This window comes from Silurus meridionalis, chromosome 6, assembly GCF_014805685.1.
Source record: "Silurus meridionalis isolate SWU-2019-XX chromosome 6, ASM1480568v1, whole genome shotgun sequence".
NCBI lineage: Eukaryota > Metazoa > Chordata > Actinopteri > Siluriformes > Siluridae > Silurus > Silurus meridionalis.
In genome coordinates this window covers 578760-597357 of record NC_060889.1, presented here as the reverse complement: position 1 = coordinate 597357, position 18598 = coordinate 578760, and the positions used below count along the sequence as shown (strand labels likewise).

General features: G+C 37.1%; 1 non-coding gene across 1 annotated transcript; it reads right to left on the bottom strand.

The window, feature by feature from the left end:
* Positions 1–220: 220 nt before the first annotated feature.
* On the bottom strand, positions 221–292 carry trnae-uuc. Its single transcript has one exon. It is a non-coding gene; the product is annotated as a tRNA-Glu (tRNA).
* Between the last annotated feature and the right edge of the window lie 18306 nt (positions 293–18598).

The following is an 18598-nucleotide window of genomic DNA, read 5'->3' as shown; positions in this document are numbered from 1 at the left end:
ACCTCATTCGTCTTTCCTTCTGGTAACCATTTCAATGGTGTACAGCGTTGAGCTTTGTGAAAGTCAACTTACAAGCATGATGCTAAACGTGGCCAAAGTCAGATTTAGCGTGCTATGTTGAAAGCACCATGCCATGACTCTAATATCAGCTGGGGTAGCTGTGGCTCCTCGAGCAAAGTGGATGCAGAATTCAACGCCCTTATTGAAGCAAAAAGAAGGTTGCCCATACCGGGAGTCGAACTCAGGCCACCTGGGTGAAAACCAGGAATCCTAACCGCTGGACCATATGGGAAACAGACATTGAAACAAAGGGCTGTGTCAGATGAAGAACAACTTTGGATCCATTGAAACACATCCCTTTGATCGCAGTGTGTCAAACTGTGGCATCGTGCATAAGGTCAAAAAGATCCGAGCCAGCCGGGAGTTGAACCTGGAATCTTCTGACACGTAGTCAGATGCGTTATCCATTGCGCGACTGGCCCAAGCCCGAGCTGCCTGACTGAGATACTCACTCATTTTGATGCCCTTCATGAGAACGCGCCACTGGACGCGAGCCACGAAAACCAAGAATTCAAAAGCACAGCAAAAAATTCACCTGAATTCAAGTTTGGGATGCTGTGTCCATAGGCCGTTCTATTAGCCACTACTTTATAATGTTTTATTTGCATTCATTTTACTGTGTTTTGCAGGCGTCCTAATCCAGAGAGTCATATAGTGGTACTTTAATCTAGTGAGCATAAAAAATAGTTGCTTTATCTGACAAGCAAAACTTTTAGATAGGGTATTAGCACAAGAATAGATAACTAATGAAACACTATGCAGCTTTTAAGCTGCGTCTGTATGTTAGACTCAACACGTAAAACAAGCACAAACAAAATCAAAGAAAGAGGTGGCCGAGTGGTTAAGGTGATAGACTCCTAATCCATTGTGCTCTGAACCTGTGGGTTTGAATCCCATCTTTGTTGGTTAGTTTGCTTTAATGGAATAATCAGAAATGTTCCTGAAAGTCCAAGATCACAAATCATATACATTCATTATGTTCTATACAATTTACAAAAAAATATAACTACAAATAAATAATTACTGTATTTACAATGTACATTTCCTTAGCATAAACCTGTAATTATTGAAATTTTAAATGTATTATTATTATATTTTATTTAATCATATAAATGTACAAATATCAAGTCAGAGCTGTAATACTGTCTACAGTTCTGTCATCATTGCAATCATAATAAAAAAATTCAATTCAATTTCTGATTTAATTTCTTCATTTCCTATTTTGCTTTGCTGTTTTGCGTCTCATCTCTGTTTCTTTTTTCTGAGCTCAGTCTTTTTTATACAGAAGTTATATTGCTTTTGTAAAGAAATGATATTTAATGAGAATTTTAGTTCTGTGAAATCAAGCTGACAGTGTGTAGATTACAGCTGAGTCTCGTTACTAAGAAAAACCAGAGCAGGAGTTCGGATAACACATAAACATTGTGTATGACAGAAGAACAGGTGTAGTCGATATCATGGAAGTGAATGTAAACATGTAAACAGCTCCATCTAGTGAGAAAAGCATGAATCTGCTGCAGTCATGTGTAGTGCTTTTTGTACAGTGGAGTTGGGTTTCCTGTCACTGTGGGCGTCAGAGCGCAGTAGTACAGTGCAGAGTCTGATACAGCAGCAGAGGAGATGTGCAGATCCACTTTCTTTACCTCTGTTTTAGTATTTGTGATGGAAAATTGAGGATGAGGAGGTTGAGCCTTTGTGACAAGTCCACTAGATTCATCAATCATCAGCAGAAACTCTGGTCTTGATCCAGGTTTTTGTTGATACCAGTGGAGTTTGTAAACTGTTCCAGTATATGTGCAGGACAGTGTGATGTTGCCTTCAGTTGAAAATACATGGGTTTGGTCTGGTTTAATGCTGTTGTCAGCAGCTTCTGCTATAAAACATTACAAGGCAATAACTTACATTGAAATTGCGCTTCTTCTGAATTATAAAATAAAAAAAATGAGGTGCAATGTATAAGACTTACCAATATCAGCAACAGTGAGGAAAAGCAAGAAGAGGAATAACATTGTGATCCTAAGGGTTTAGTTCAGACCTCCAGCTTTAGAATAAATAACAGCGATATTTATTTCAACTTCTCCACCTCAAGCTCCACCTTTTTTCTGCATGTTAATGCATATTCATGACAACTGTGAATGTATCCGCCCCCTCCATGATGGAGTCTGTCATGATAAACCCCCTGTGGTCATGACTGGAGCTGTTGGGAGGAACCCTGATGCTGCTGCTGAACAACCCACATGAGACAAAGCAGGAGAGACAGAAGTTACTGTGGTTCCATTTGCAGGTAACACAGGCAGAGGAGCCACAGAACAGCTGTGCAGCTGATGTAAAGTAAACACAGATGCAGGCACTGAGATGGAAGCAGAAGCAAGTCCTCAGTTAAAGAAAGAAAGGCAATAAGGAGGTCAAAACAATGTATCACAGTGTAATAATAAGATGAATGTGATTTACACAGATGCAGAGATCAGTCAGGTTTTAAAACATATTACAATTCAACAATGAGGCATCTTATTTCTATGGCATTTTATGATAAAAAAAGGCATTTAACGTTTCTTAAATAAAATATTTGTTGTTTTGTGTAAGAAAATGGCACAAATTTCAACTTCTTTGATACAAGAAGAAACTTATTAAATGTTTGCAAGTCACTGGACATATAATATAATATATTTCTAAGGACAAAATAAATGTATGAATATAAAATTAATACATATATTCATCTTTCTTTAGTTTTATTCTCTACTTCTTTTTCAGTTGAAATGCTTCCACAGTTTTGTGTGTGTCTGTGGTAACTGATATCAAGTGGGTAAAGGAAATATCTGTCATCGTCTGTGGTTTTCACACACTTTAGGTTTTTGTACAGCCGTTCAGTGACTCTGTATTACTGTGTGTCATAATCAAGAGCACAGTAATAAAGTGCAGAATCTGAGAGCTGTAAATTGTTGATAGTAAGTTTAGCAGAGTTTGATGTGGTTTCTGCTTTGAATCGAGATCCACTTTTATTGTACTCTTCAGAAATTACTCGTTTTGCACCTTTAAGCAATACAAACTGTGGTGTGCTGTTAGGATATTGTTTGTGACAGTGAAGCCAAATACGATCACTGCTGGTCTCATATGAACATTCCAGAGTCACAGTGTTTAATTCTTTTCCACAGTGTATCCATCCATCAGCCCAATTTTATCTGCAAGACTGCCTGCTGTAAAGAACAAAATGTAATTAAATATAGACATAAAATAATATTTAAACGTTTTTTTAAACATACTGTACACAAACCTTTAATTCAATTTTGTTTTAGATAATACAATGAATAAATTCATGAATATAAATATAAATAATGAACTTTACACATGAGGGAACACGTCTCTAGAAGACCACACCCAGGAAGTGCTGCTGTTGTAGTATAACTTTGTACAGATCATCACTTTACAGCATCAGTGTTAAAATGATAATCAACACACTGCATCTGACTTCACCTGTCTGATGAAGTTAAAGGCCTGTGTAGAAATATTAATATTTGCTAGTGTAACTTCCATAAAACCAAAGTAGTGCAAAATTGAATATACTGTACACTGTGCTCATAAAGCAGCAACATGACTTATGTTATATAAATTTTAGAGGAAATAAAAATATTCAATTATTTTCTTTATTAAATAATGTTTATTTCCCGAATAAAATGATTTATTGTTCATGATTTCATTAATACTGCTTATAGTCTCAATCCAAGTCTAAGACAGAAACCTGTATTTGAATGAAACAGGTGAACAGCTCCCCCTACTGAAAGAGGAACAAAGCTTAACTTTTTGTACAGTGTGTATGAGTTTTGTGTCACTGTGGGCTCCATGGCGCAGTAGTATAGTGCAGAGTCTGATACTGCAGCAGGAAAGATCTCCAGATCTACTTTCTTTTTGTCTTTACGAAGTCTGATGGATATTCTTGGGTCAAGTTGTTCAGCTCTAGTGACATGATCTGAGGATTTAGAAATCATCAGCAGAAACTCTGGTACTGATTGAGGTTTTTGTTGATACCAGTGGAGCTCTCTAGCTGAGTCGTCATATGTGCAGGTCAGTGTGGTGTTACTGCCTTCAGGTGAAGATATTAAGTTTTGTTCTGGTGTAATGCTGCTGCCAAAAGCTCCTGCTGTAAACACATTACAACAACAAATATTTCTAATGTCATTTCTTAAAGACCAACTGAATCATCATGTTTATGTTTCAGTACAAATCTCCAGCATCCACATAAAGTTTGTGTAGAATATAAAAGACTTACCAATGATTTGAACAACTATGAAAAGAAAGAAGAGGAACATGATGGTTGTGTCTTGCAGTAGATATAAATGTCAGTATCTCTGTGAAACTGTCTAAACTGTATCTCACCACATCGAGCTCCGCCCACTTTTACTGAGGTGTAGTCATGACGATTCTGTCATCAATCCCTCAGTTTGTAGTCGTGTAAATTCTGCCCACATTTCATGTGAAATCTAAAGGTGGAGTATTTTGATTTATTTTTTTAAACAATTAATTAAAGTAACTATGAAATGTAGATAATACAGAGTTATTTTAGAGATTTGATCAGAGAGTTTATGATGTGATATTTTTCAATGTCCATGTTTTACTGAATTTTCTGATAATGCTGAAAAGGTGGTATAGATGAATATCTGATACTAAAAGTAACAAATAAATAAACAAAGACAAGATGATTCTGCTTTTTTAACGTTTCATTCTTCAAGTGATTTGTCTTTAAGATAATCAGCTGTAAAACATAATTAAGTTCTAACGTGTAGCATGTTAATTAATTTACATGTTTTTAACTGATCTATATTCTAGGGTTGTTTACCCTCCAGAACTGATGATTTACACTCAGGAACCATGAAGACGGATTTGGACTGTAAATAATATAAACAGTCTGCTACAATGGTTTTGGGCTACAATTTGAATGAACAGTTAAATGGGCTGAATCAAGTCTCCATCAGTGTTCAGTTAAACAGTCAACAAAGCTGGAAGTATAATGAATGGATATTCATTGTCACCCAGATGTATTTTTGAAGATACATTTTTCCTATTCATTAGGTATAAACTATATAATAAAATATCTATCTATCTATCTATCTATCTATCTATCTATCTATCTATCTATCTATCTATCTATCATCTATCTATCTATTCTTGTAATTTATTTATTTATGTAAAAGTACTTTGGGAGAATGTTTACTGTTAAAACCTCTACACAATTTAATTGAACTGAATGTTTTAAACAAACACACTTTTGAGATATGATTCACATTTTTTCCTTCAAACTTTCTCACACTGAACACTGTGCAAAAAGACAGAACTGCACTTGTAATGAAGGCTGTTTTAGTCACTTGTTTAAAGATAAAACATTATTTGTAGAGCACATTGGAGGGCACAAACATACACACTCACAAATTCACATTCACATAATGCAGATTATTTGTACAACAATTAACCAACAAGGCATGTGTAACCCTGTTAAAAATATGACCTAAATAAGAATAAATAGTTGAAAGATGCATAAATAAGTTTGAAAAGTTAAGTGATTCATTTAATGAAGTTTATTCATCAGAATTAAAAATGTTAAAAATGTTAAAACAGCAATTTGACGTTCAAAGATTAAAAGTATGCAGACAGAAAATTCAGTTCACTACCCCTTTAAGAGACTAGTGACATTAGAGCGTCATGTCAGCGACGCTGCAGCAGAGACCTGCGGGAGAGAGCAGAAGAGAGATTGGAGAGAATGATGTTTATTAAGCAGAGAAAAGAGTGTAAAAGTTGATTTTGCAGTTAAAAAAACATAACTTACCTGATCAGGGATTTTATGAGAACTAAGCCACAACGGTTTTGGTCAGGTTTTTTTATGTGCTTAATTTGAAGCTCTCTCGGAGCGAGGATTGATCTGCAGTGTGCAGGTGTGCACACGTGCGGACGGGATTCAAGATGGCGAGCCAGACCCAGATTTGCAAATCATCTTCTTCATCACATCAGTGAGGAAACCTTTTGAGTACAGTGACTCGCTGCCAGAGCGGTAGGAGTATAAGAAATTGTTTTTGGATCGAATTGAACTCTGATTGAACTATTATTTGCGGACTGAATCGAACTGAAACTCTTCATTGAACTGAATAATTTAACTCCCATTGAACTCGAACTGAATTAAAGACACACACTTCTAATTTCACATTGAGTTCATATGTTGAAATGTGATTTGAAATATGATTTATAATGTTTATGGTTAATTTTGATTTGATTGTTTGAATTGAAGGTATTTTCTTGCCTGTAAAAGAAAGGAAAAAGGGTTTATTCAGGAAGAAAAAATAGATTCAAAAATAGGTTCAACCTAGGAAAGGACCGGTCTAACTTAGATTAGTCTAATTAAAAGTGCCTAGGTGAACTGAATAACAAAAAGAGAGTGAAACACAATTTATTTTTATTTTTATTTCTTGAATATTTTATACTTACCTCAATATTGAGAACCTGCAGGGTATATTTTCTTGTTTTACATTTTCATGGTTCTGTATATTTCATGTGTTTTACATACAGTAAATAGAGGTTTGTATTTAAAGTAACGGTCTCTGGTGTAGTGATTTTGCTCCCCACTCCTTAGAACCTAGAACTGGTCCAGTAGCGCAGACAGTGGTGTGATACCAGTGCTACAACATTGCTACACATGTCTTTGGGTTGGTGGAGGAAACGTCTGAGGCACAGTGGAAACAAATTCAGCACACACAGTGGAGGTGAGATTCAGAACCATCAATCTCAAAGGTGCAAAGCAAACAAGTCAACCTTGCTACTGTCTCCCCTGTTGGCAGTCTTTAGTATAAAATGACAGTTTGAGGTTTTGTACAGTGCAGCTGGATTTCCTGTCACTGTGGGCGCCAGAGCACAGTAGTATAGAGCAGAGTCTGATACAGCAGCAGAGGAGATGATCAGATCCACTTCTTTATTATTTGTATCAACTTTAACATCCATACGTGGTGGAATGGAGTTACTTTTATGTCCGGTTGCATCAAAAATATAAAGAAGGAACTTTGGTTTAGATTTTGGATGTTGTCTGTACCAGTGCAGGTAGCTGTATGTAGCACTTGTGTAGCTGCAGGACAGAGTAACATCATCACCTTCATCTACAACTTTATGAGTGTTTATTGAATCTGCCCTGGAGTCACCTGTCATAGAGAAGAGAACATAATGTTTGTAACTTTTACAGAATCACAATTTAACTGCTAAATCAATATTAAGGGTTCTGAATTAATACAGGTCAGTATATAACTCACCTAGTGAAAGCCACAGACACATGAATATAACAGTGAACATGATGAATGGTTTTAGCTGAATGAAAATATTCTGAGGTCTTTCTGTACTCTAAAAGGTTCATAAAGCTCCACCTCACATCATCACATGACAGAATCACCAATGTTACTGACAGCAGTGTTAGCAGTTAGAATCATGTAAATACAATCATTTTAACCTATAAACATATAAACAAAAATATTTTATTTCAGTTAAATTGAAGATTAAATATCATATTAGAATAAAAATTTATTGAAATAAGGAGATTAATAGAGATGTATATTTTAATGTTTATGACTGTAAACCTCTTAATGCTCAGCTCTAATAAAAGTATGAGTTATGAGTATTAATGAGTATTTATTCTTATGACAGTTTAGTGTGAAGTGGACAGTTGTGTAGTTTTATCAGAATGGTGTCTCTATAAATGAGTGAGCTACTAAGAGTAATCACAAGTGAGGATAATATTAGTGCAGTGTGTATGATAGAAGAACAGCTGTAGTTTATATCACAGAGGTTTAAAATGAGGACATCATCAGATGTTGAAATGTTATTTCTATGATGAAATACAATTATACAGTTTATTTAAACAGTGTAACTTTAGACCATGAATAGATTGAGATTTATCAAAACATGTAAAGAATGCTGAATAGCCACAAAAAAATATGAAACCAAGGAGGATTTATATGTTAAGGAAGACATGTTTGGTTTGAAAACACAGAGGACATGAAGAACATACACAGATAATGACATTAATAAGATTTCTATTAAAGATGAACTGAACATTGTTAATAATCTGTAAAATGAAATGTTACTGTAGGTTTCAATAAAATCACAAATCATATACATTCACTATGTTCTATACAATTTACAAAAAATATAACTACAAATAAATAATTACTGAATTTACAATGTACATTTTCAGAACAAATGTAATTCTTAAAATTTTTGTAAGAAATTATATTTAATGAGAATTTTGTGAAATTAAGCTGTGAAAGATTACTGAGGTTTTACTGAAAACCAGACAGATTAGATAACATAAACATTGTGTATAACAGAAGAACAGGTAGTCGATATCATGAAGTGAATGTAAACATGTAAACAGCTCCATCTAGTGAGAAAAGCATGAATCTGCTGCAGTCATGTGTAGTGCTTTTGTACAGTGGAGTTGGTTTCCTGTCACTGTGGGCGTCAGAGCGCAGTAGTACAGTGCAGAGTCTGATACAGCAGCAGAGGAGATGTGCAGATCCACTTTCTTTTCCTCTGTTTTAGTATTTGTGATGGAAAATTGAGGATGAGGAGGCTGAGCCTTTGTGACATGTCCACTAGCTTCATTAATCATCAGCAGAAACTCTGGTCTTGATCCAGGTTTTTGTTGATACCAGTGGAGATCATAAGCTGTTCCAGTATATGTGCAGGACAGTGTGATGTTGCTGCCTCCAGTTGAAAATACATGGGTTTGGTCTGGTTTAATGCTGATGTCAGCAGCTTCTGATATAAAAAAACATTGCAAGGCAATGACTCACATGAAAATTGTGCTTCTTGTTAATTAAAAAATATAATAAATTAAAGTGTAATATATAACACTTACCAATATCAGCAACAGTGAGGAAAAGCAAGAAGAGGAATAACATTGTGATCCTGAGTGTTTAGTTCAGACCTCCAGCTTTAGAATAAATGACACTGATAACTATTTGAACTTCTCTATCGCTAACTCCACCTTTTATCTGCATGTTAATGCATATTCATGACAACTGTGATTGTATCCGTCTTCATGATGGAGTCTGTCATGATAAACCCCTGTGGTCATGGCTGGAGCTGTTGGGAGGAACCCGATGCTGCTGCAGAACAACCCACAGGAGACAAAGCAGGAGAGACAGAAGTTGCTGTGGTTCCATTTGCAGGTAACACAGGCAGAGGAAACACAGGAGTGATTAAGACATGATTAGGGCTTTATGTTTAATATCTCTGAATTGTTAAATGTTGATATACTATAAGTTAATCACCTGGTAGAACGTTCTGGGAGAAAGTGGTGTGTTTGTGCTACATTTACTGTAGGTGATGAGTTTCATAGAGATGATTTGATTTATTTACTTTAAATGAATAGATTCATTGGCAAAATAGTTTGTTGTGTCTACAAAAACTTTAGTGTTAAAGACACCTGAGTTTTTTTTTTTAATGATACGATTGATTTAAAAATCTACCACATTATTGTACTAAGCAACCAATAAACATTGTTATACTGAAGCAAGAGACATCACCATGAAACTGTGAACATACTGTATATATTTATTACACTTTTATCAAAACACTGTTTATTCAAAGATATTTTCTTTATTTAACTCAAAAATAATATCGCCAAATACTATTGAACTTTGACAGTTTAACAGCCGTCAGTATTATAAAACTGTGTAGAGGTTTTTGTACAGTGGAGTTGGGTTTCCTGTCACTGTGGGCGTCAGAGCGCAGTAGTACAGTGCAGAGTCTGATACAGCAGCAGAGGAGATGTGCAGATCCACTTCTTTATTTCCATGAACTTTAGCACTTGTTCTTGGTGGGATGTTGGGACTTAAAGCTCCACTTTCATAAATATAAAGAATGAACTCAGGATTAGATTTTGGATCTTGTTTGTACCACTGCAGATTCCCTACAGAACCACTAAAGTCTTTGTAGCTGCAGGACAGAGTAACATCATCACCTTCATCTACAACTTTATGAGTGAGAAGTGACTTTATTGAATCTGCCATGGAGTCACCTGTCATAGAGATAAAACATTTAATGATTATATAATCCATTATTATATAACTGCAGAATCACAGAATAATTAATCACAAATTATACAATACATTTTATTTAAACAGTAAAATAATCTGAATGTATCTCACCTATTGAAAACCACAGACACATGAAAATGATAGTGAACATGATAAAAGCTCTTAGCTGAATGAAACTATACTGAACTTTCTGCACTCTGTAGCATCATAAATGTTCATGAAGCTCCACCTCACAGCATCACATGACCAAGTCACCAATGTTACTGACAGATTGTTGATTCTTAATGAGGCATCTGGAATTAATGCATTATTTTAATCTGTAAAAATATAATTAGCTGATTCAATTATTACATATTTTCATTATCTGTTATATTTGTGTTTATAAGTGATGTCACTGCATTGGGGGCTTCAGCCTCATCAGAAATTGCTGTGAATAAGTATGTAAGTAATAATAAGTATAAGTGAATAAGTAAGTCATTGTAAATAATTATGTGAATTATGTGAAATTGTATACAGTACTGTCATTAATTTATTTATTCATTCTGTTAAACAAATCATGTTTATTAAATATGATAAACAACCCCTTTTCTAGGTATTTCAATAAGATGAGGAACAAACCAGCTGCTGCTCTTTGTAATACCAGTGTGTGCACAGTGCACAGTGTGGGAGGTTTACTGGGTTCAGTGAAGGTTGCAGTGTGTATTCACTTGTGTGAGTGTGTGTAAGTGTATTGTTGTGCAAAGTATAATTCATAATCAAAGAACTCAACATTGGCAGATGTGGCAGGATCCTGGTACATGTCTGACAATAAGATAAGTGACTGCACCCCCTTGTGGAGAAAGAGTTTAAAACAGGATTTAAAAAATGGTACAAACAATTTATTTTAATAAAAATTAATACTGATTTTAATTTCTTTATTGACTCTTCAACCAGTAATCATTAAATGTATATAAAAACAAAATGAAACTGGAACCTGTCAAACTAAAAAGTATTTAAGTGAAACAGGAAAACAGCTTCACCTCCTGAGAGAAACAAAATCACTGTAACTGTGGGCTTCATGGTGCAGTAGTCCAGAATGAAGAATGAGTTTTAGCCTCGAAACCACAGTTTCAACCACGAATAATGGTCATCACAAGGGAAGAAACCAAAGGCATGTTTCTGAGCTTGTCAGCAGTGCTGGACTGAGCAGGTGAGGTTGGAGAAAGGAACAAAGCCCGTCTCAAAAAAACAAAGTCCATTTGAGTACAGGAACTGGCAGCAGGGCCAGAACCTTAAGCCGCAAGCTGGTTCAAAATGCAGCTAGCGGATCGATGGTGTGACGTGATACAATGTGGATGAGATATCCTGATCACTAGTCCTAGATTAGTTGAAGAACATTTCTGTCTATATTCTCTTTATAATGGTTATGAGAATAAAACTGTGTTTTGGTATGACTATTAGTTTGTTGCTTCTGTGTAACATGAAGATGTAGTTATAATCAATGTTTTATGTTCTCAGTGTAATATGAATCTTGTTGTCATTAGTAGTTATAGTAATTTTGTTGTATGCTTCTAGAATAACCTTTTGTATGTTTCTGTTGAGCATACCCTGAACTATCTTTTGTGGCATTTGTTACTTTGCTGTACACACATAGTGGTTCCTGTATTTCTGTTTTAGGCTTATCTGTGCAGGCACATGACCTTGTGGAGTTGTCTTTCCTAACTTTCTCTTCTGTTCACACACACACACACACACACACACACACAAACACCTGGACATTTCTCTCCTTCACTTTGGAAGTATATCTTCATGTGTGACAATAAACTTTGGAACTTCTCTCTGAAAGCTCAGTGTTTCATTGAGACTTCAACATGGAGAGCAGAGTTCAGAGGAAATGCTGAATTATGTATCCTGTCCAGGGACAGAAGGCAAGCCCTGCGACAGAGGATAAAACATTTCTTACAAGCGCTAAAACATTAAAAATGTTTTACTGACAAACAAATGACAGACAATTCACATACACAGAGCGCATGAACAGAAGCTGGCTTTTCACTCCATGTGCTTTTCTTCGTGACCACCCGGTGATGGCCCACACAAATTTGACTGATTACACATTATTTCAGAGCAATCCCATAGTGACGCAGCTAAAGTTCATGAAAAAACAGTAAAATCAAATAGTAAAACTGTTAAAAGTCAGTAAAAATAACAAGTAAAATAAATATTTACATTTATAAATGAATTTCTTGTCACATTTCTACTTTGAGACCTTCAGGCTGTTAGGTGAAGACATCCAAAAGAATAAACTTTTATGTTAGAGAAAGAAATGTTTTCTGATAGCATGTAAATGACTTCATATAATCAGCAAAACTGCTTTCCATAGAGCAAAACTGTGTTTAAGTTTTTGTACAGAGCAGCTGGATTTCCTGTCACTGTGGGCACCAGAGCACAGTAGTATAGAGCAGAGTCTGATACAGCAGCAGAGGAGATGATCAGATTCACTTTCTTATTCATTTTTTCCAGTTGGATTGACAATCGTGGATGAGGTGGTTTAGCTTCTATGACTTGTTTACCGCTTTCATCAATCAGCAGCAGAAACTCTGGTCTTGATCCAGGATTTTGTTGATACCAGTGAAGGTTGTAAACTGATCCAGTATATGTGCAGGACAGTGTGATGTTGCTGCCTTCAGTTACAGATAAAGTGGTTTCTTCTGGTTTAATGCTGATATCAGCAGCTTCTACTATAAAAAAATACAATAATATCAAAACCATTTTTTCAATAATACATTTAAGTGGTTTCTGTTCATTAAAAAATAATAATTTCACATGTAATATAAAACTTACCAATATCAGCAATAGTGAAGAAAAGTAAGAAGAGGAGTAACATTGTGATCCTGAGTGTTTAGTTCAGACCTCCAGCTTTAGAAATAAATGTCAGGGTTGTGTATGTGAGATTGTCTCTGATGTCTCCACTTGTAGCTCCGCCCACTCATATTTATCATATTCATCACAACTCAAATCAGCTTTATCTCATACTGTCTGACAGATTATTCTTTTACAGAATTCTTTTATTTAAAGCCATGAATTCACAGTGGACAATAAATACTAGACAGTGGTAATTTTGCTCTGTACACTCCACAAATGATTTGAAATAAAACAATAATGATGCTAATTAAAATTTTAACCAATGGACTACAAAAACTGCAAATGCTGCTTTTAAGCTCTGCTCATTCATAACAATTTCCACCTACATTGTTTTTTTTATACACATGCACATGAATGAAGAAAGGCAGAATGATTGATTACAATTAATCAGAAAGAAAACTGCAATTCCACATGTATATAGTAAATGTATGTGATTAATGTATAGTAATGTGTAATCACTCTTTAATCTTTTTCTATTCATTCAGCTGCATCTGTTACCACAAATGTGTCTGTGGTTTACTGATAAACAGTAGGTAAAGGAAATATCTTTGATGTGTTTTGTACAGTCTTTCACTGACTCTGTATTACTGTGTAGCGTCTTTAAGAGCGCAGTGATAGAGAGCAGAATCTGAGAGCTTTAGACCTCTGATAGTAAGTTCAGTAGAGTTGCTGGTAATTTTGGACTCTAATCGAGTGTCAGTGGGTTTGCTCTACAGAACTATATGATCTTGCACCTTTAAACAGTAAAACTGTGGTGCACCGTTAGGATATTGTTTGTACCAGTAAACATAATTCATTCACTGTGTTTCATATGAACATTTCAGAGTAACAGTGTCTGTTTCCTTCCTCAGAATATTGGCATCTTCATCTATTGGTCCAATTTTATCTGCAAAACTGCCTGCTGTAAAGAAAATATAAAAATAAAAATATGAATTAATTTTGTAAGCACACTAAAACATATCTTAAAAATTAAATATAAAGACAATATAATTTACACTAAAGTTACTGGTAAAAGTGAATTACCTGTAACTACAGTGAGAATCAGTGGTGTGTATCTCACTATGTACAGTAAGGTGTAGAGTTGAGTCATTTCTGAACACAGCTCTGTGAGGATTCTGTATAATAGTGCTGTATGTGCTGAACTTTACACATGAGGGAACACGTCTCTAGAAGGCCACACCCAGGAAGTGCTGCTGTTGTAGTATAACACTGTACAGATCATCACTTTACAGTATCAGTGACAGTGAACTGAGTCTTCCTAGCTTTTATTCTCCATTAATACCGTAATTTTTGTTAAACTGAGAAGATTATGTTGAAGGGAAGCAGATAATAATCAATTTGGCAACCCATCAACATACACTACTAGAAGTACAACATTGGTGTGGTATCTGCATAGATTTATTATATAAACCATTTCATAATTGCTATTTTAAGCCTATTGTTTATATACTCTCTGTTTCCCATTTAGAGATTTTAAAATGATGTCTGAATTTTGAAGCTCCCACACAGAATGTGAGGAACTAATACTAATACTGAGCACATAAACATTGTGGCGTTTCTTATTCAGCTGTGTAGGATTTGCATGTTATCTAAGGAGTGTTAGTGTCTTACAGGTTCATGTAACCACAATATGTCTTGTTGAAATACCACTGCAAACTGTGTTAACATTTAATTGTTGGAACACAATATAATATTACAAAATACATATTTTTGAAGTCAGTTAAATTTCTTTCTGGAGGAAAAAAGTGAATGTGTTTTAAAGCAGGGGTTGAATTCATAGAAGTAACTACAACAAGGTCAGCGCTGATTGAATTGCTATCAAATATTTTAGCAGAATAAACTGTGTGGAGGTTTTTGTACAGTGCAGCTGGATTTCCTGTCACTGTGGGCACCAGAGCACAGTAGTATAGATCAGAGTCTGATACAGCAGCAGAGGAGATGATCAGATCCACTTGTTTATTAGTTTTATCAACTTGAGCATCCAGACGTGGTGGCATGGGCTTAGTTTTTCCTCCAAACAGATCGATGTAAAGAAGGAACACAGGATTGGATTTTGGTTGTTGTCTGTACCAGTGCAGGATGGGGCCTGTATAAATTGTTTTATAGTTGCAGGAAAGAGTAACATCATCACCTTCATCTACAAATTTATGAGTGAAAAGTGGCTCTATTGAATCTGCCATTGAGTCACCTGTCATAGAGAAGAGAACATAATGTTTTAAGCTTTTACATAATGAATCTAAAAAATACAGTATATGAATCTCCATTAAAGTTTTTTGTGAAATAAAAAGTCAGTGTGTAACTCACCTAGTGAAAGCCACAGACACATTAATATAACAGTGAACATGATGAATGTTCTACTTCTTCTTTCGGCTGCTCCCATTAGGGGTCGCCACAGCGGATCATCCATCTCCATACCACCCTGTCCTCTACATCTGACTCTTTCACACCAACTACCTGCATGTCTTCCCTCACCACATCCATGAACCTCCTCCTTGGCCTTCCTCTTTTCCTCCTACCTGGTGGCTCCATCTTCAGCATTCTTCTACCAATATAATTCATGTTCCTTCTCTGCACATGTCCAAACCATCTCAATCTCTCCTCCCTCACCTTGTCACCAAAACATCCTACATGTGCTGTCCCTCTAATAAACTCATTTCTAATCTTGTCCATCCTCGTTACTCCCAACGAAAACCTTAACATCTTCAGCTCTGCTACCTCCAGCTCTGCCTCCTGCCTTTTACTCAATGCCACTGTCTCTAATCCATACAACATCGCAGGTCTCACCACAGTCCTATAAACTTTCCCTTTCATTCTTGCAGATACCCTACTATCACAAATCACTCCTGTCACTCTTCTCCACCCACTCCACCCTGCCTGCACTCTTTTCTTTACTTCTCTAACACACTCTCCATTACTTTGCACTGTTGACCCCAGGTACCTGAACTCCTCCACCTTCTCCACCTCTTCTCCCTGCAACCGCACCAGTCCACTGCCCTCCCTCTCATTCACACACATGTACTCTGTCTTACTCCTACTGACTTTCATTCCCCTTCTCTCCAGCGCATATCTCCACCTCTTCAGGCTCTTTTCAACCTGCTCTCTACTCTCACCACAAATCACAATATGATCTGCAAACATCATAGTCCAGGGAGACTCCTGTCTGACCTCGTCCGTCAACCTGTCCATCACCACTGCAAACAGGAAAGGGCTCAGGGCCGATCCTTGATGCAGTCCAACCTTCACTCTGAACCAGTCTGTCGTACCTACTGCACACTTCACTGCCATCACACTGTCCTCATACATGTCCTGCACCACCCTCACATACTTCTCTGACACACCTGACTTCCTCATACAATACCACAACTCCTCTCTTGGCACTCTGTCGTTTTCTAAATCCACAAATACACAATGCAATTCCTTCTGTCCTTCTCTATACTTCTCCATCAACATCCTCAAAGCAAATAAGGCATCTGTGGTGCTCTTCCTCGGCATGAAACCATACTGTTGCTCACAGATGGTCACCTCTTCTCTCAGCCTGGCTTCCACTACTCTTTCCCATAACTTCATGGTGTGACTGATCAACTTAATTCCCCTGTAGTTACTGCAGGTCTGCACATCTCCCTTATGCTTAAAGATCGGTACCAGCACACTCCTTCTCCATTCCTCAGGCATCCTCTCCCCTTCCAGAATCCTGTTAAACAATCTGGTTAAAAACTCCACTGCCATCTCTCCTAAACATCTCCACGCCTCTACCGGTATGTCATCTGGTCCAACCGACTTTCCAATCTTCATCCTCTTAATCGCTGCTCTCACTTCCTCCTTACTAATCCTATCTACATCCTGCTTCACCAACTCCACATCATCCAACCTTCTCTCTCTGTGATTTTCCTCATTCATCAGCTGCTCAAAATACTCCCTCCACCTTCTCAACACACTCTCCTCACTAGTCAACACATTTCCTCTCCATCCTTTATTGCTCTAACTTGCAGTACATCCTTCCCAGCTCGGTCCCTCTGCCTGGCCAATCGGTATAACTCCTTTTCTTCTTCCTTAGTGTCCAACCTCTTATACAGCTCCTCATATGCCTTTTCCTTGGCTTTCGCCACATCCCTTTTTACCTGCTGCCGCATCTCCTTGTACTCCTGCCTACTTTTCTCATCACTCTGTCGATCCCACTTCTGTTTTGCCAACCTCTTTCCCCTAATGCTCTCCTGCACTTCCTCATTCCACCACCACGTCTCCTTGTCTTGCTTTCTATTTCCAGATGTCACACCAAGTACTTTTCTAGCTGCCTCCTCATCACTCCTGCAGTAGTTCCCCAATCATCCGGCACCTCTTCACCACCACCGAGCCCCTGTCTGACCTCTTCCCTGAACCTCACACTACACTCTTCCTCCTTCAGTTTCCACCATCTTATTCTTCTTTCAAACCTTACATTTCTCCTCTTTTTCTTCGCCTCCAAAACCATCCTACAGACCACCATCCGATGCTGTCTAGCTACACTGTCCCCCGCCAACACCTTACAGTCTCCAATCTCCTTCAGGTTGCATCTCCTGCATAGCACATAGTCCACCTGTGTGCACCTTCCTCCACTTTTATACGTCACCCTATGATCCTCCTTCTTCTTAAAATACGTGTTCACCACTGCCATTTCCATCCTTTTAGCAAAATCTACCACCATCTGCCCTTCCACATTCCTCTCCTTAAAACCATACCTACCCATCACCTCCTCATCACCTCTGTTCCCTTCACCTACATGCCCATTAAAGTCTGCCCCAATCACCAATCGTTCTTTCCTAGGTACACCATCTACCACGTCATCTAATTCACTCCAGAATCTTTCCTTTTCCTTCATCTCACAGCCAACTTGTGGAGCATAGGCACTGATGACATTTATCATCATCCTTCAACTTCCACCTTCACGATCATCACCCTATCAGAAACTCTCTTCACCTCCACTACACTCTTACTGTACTCTTCCTTCAGAATCACCCCTACACCATTTCTCTTCCCATCCACACCATGATAAAACAGTTTAAATCCACCTCCAATGTTCCTGGCCTTACTCCCTTTCCACTTGGTCTCCTGAACACACAGCATATCTACCTTTCTCCTCTCCATCATATCAGCTATCTCTCTCCCTTTACCGTCATAGTACCAACATTTAAAGTACCAACCCGAACCTCTACTCTCCTACACTGCTCCTTTTCCTGCCGTCTCTGTAGACATCTTCCTCCTCTCCTTCTCCTCCTTGCCAACAGTAGCCCAATTTCCACCGGTATTGCACAGTTCTAATAGTTATCCCAAATGTCCATTTCCCAGGGTACAGTAAAACCCGTTGGGAGCATAACTAGTTCTTGAAAATTGCTCGAGGTCCATTTGCTCGTACGTTCTAACTAATTTTCCCCATAGGAATTAATGTAAAAGCGATATAATCCGTTCGAGACCTCATTCGATCGCTTATTTCTGCACATAAAAGTCTTTTAGCCTATTTTAACAAACAAATACACCAAATTACCGTAATGTAAACATAATTTAACACCTACCTATGTGATATGTAGTAACCCTTG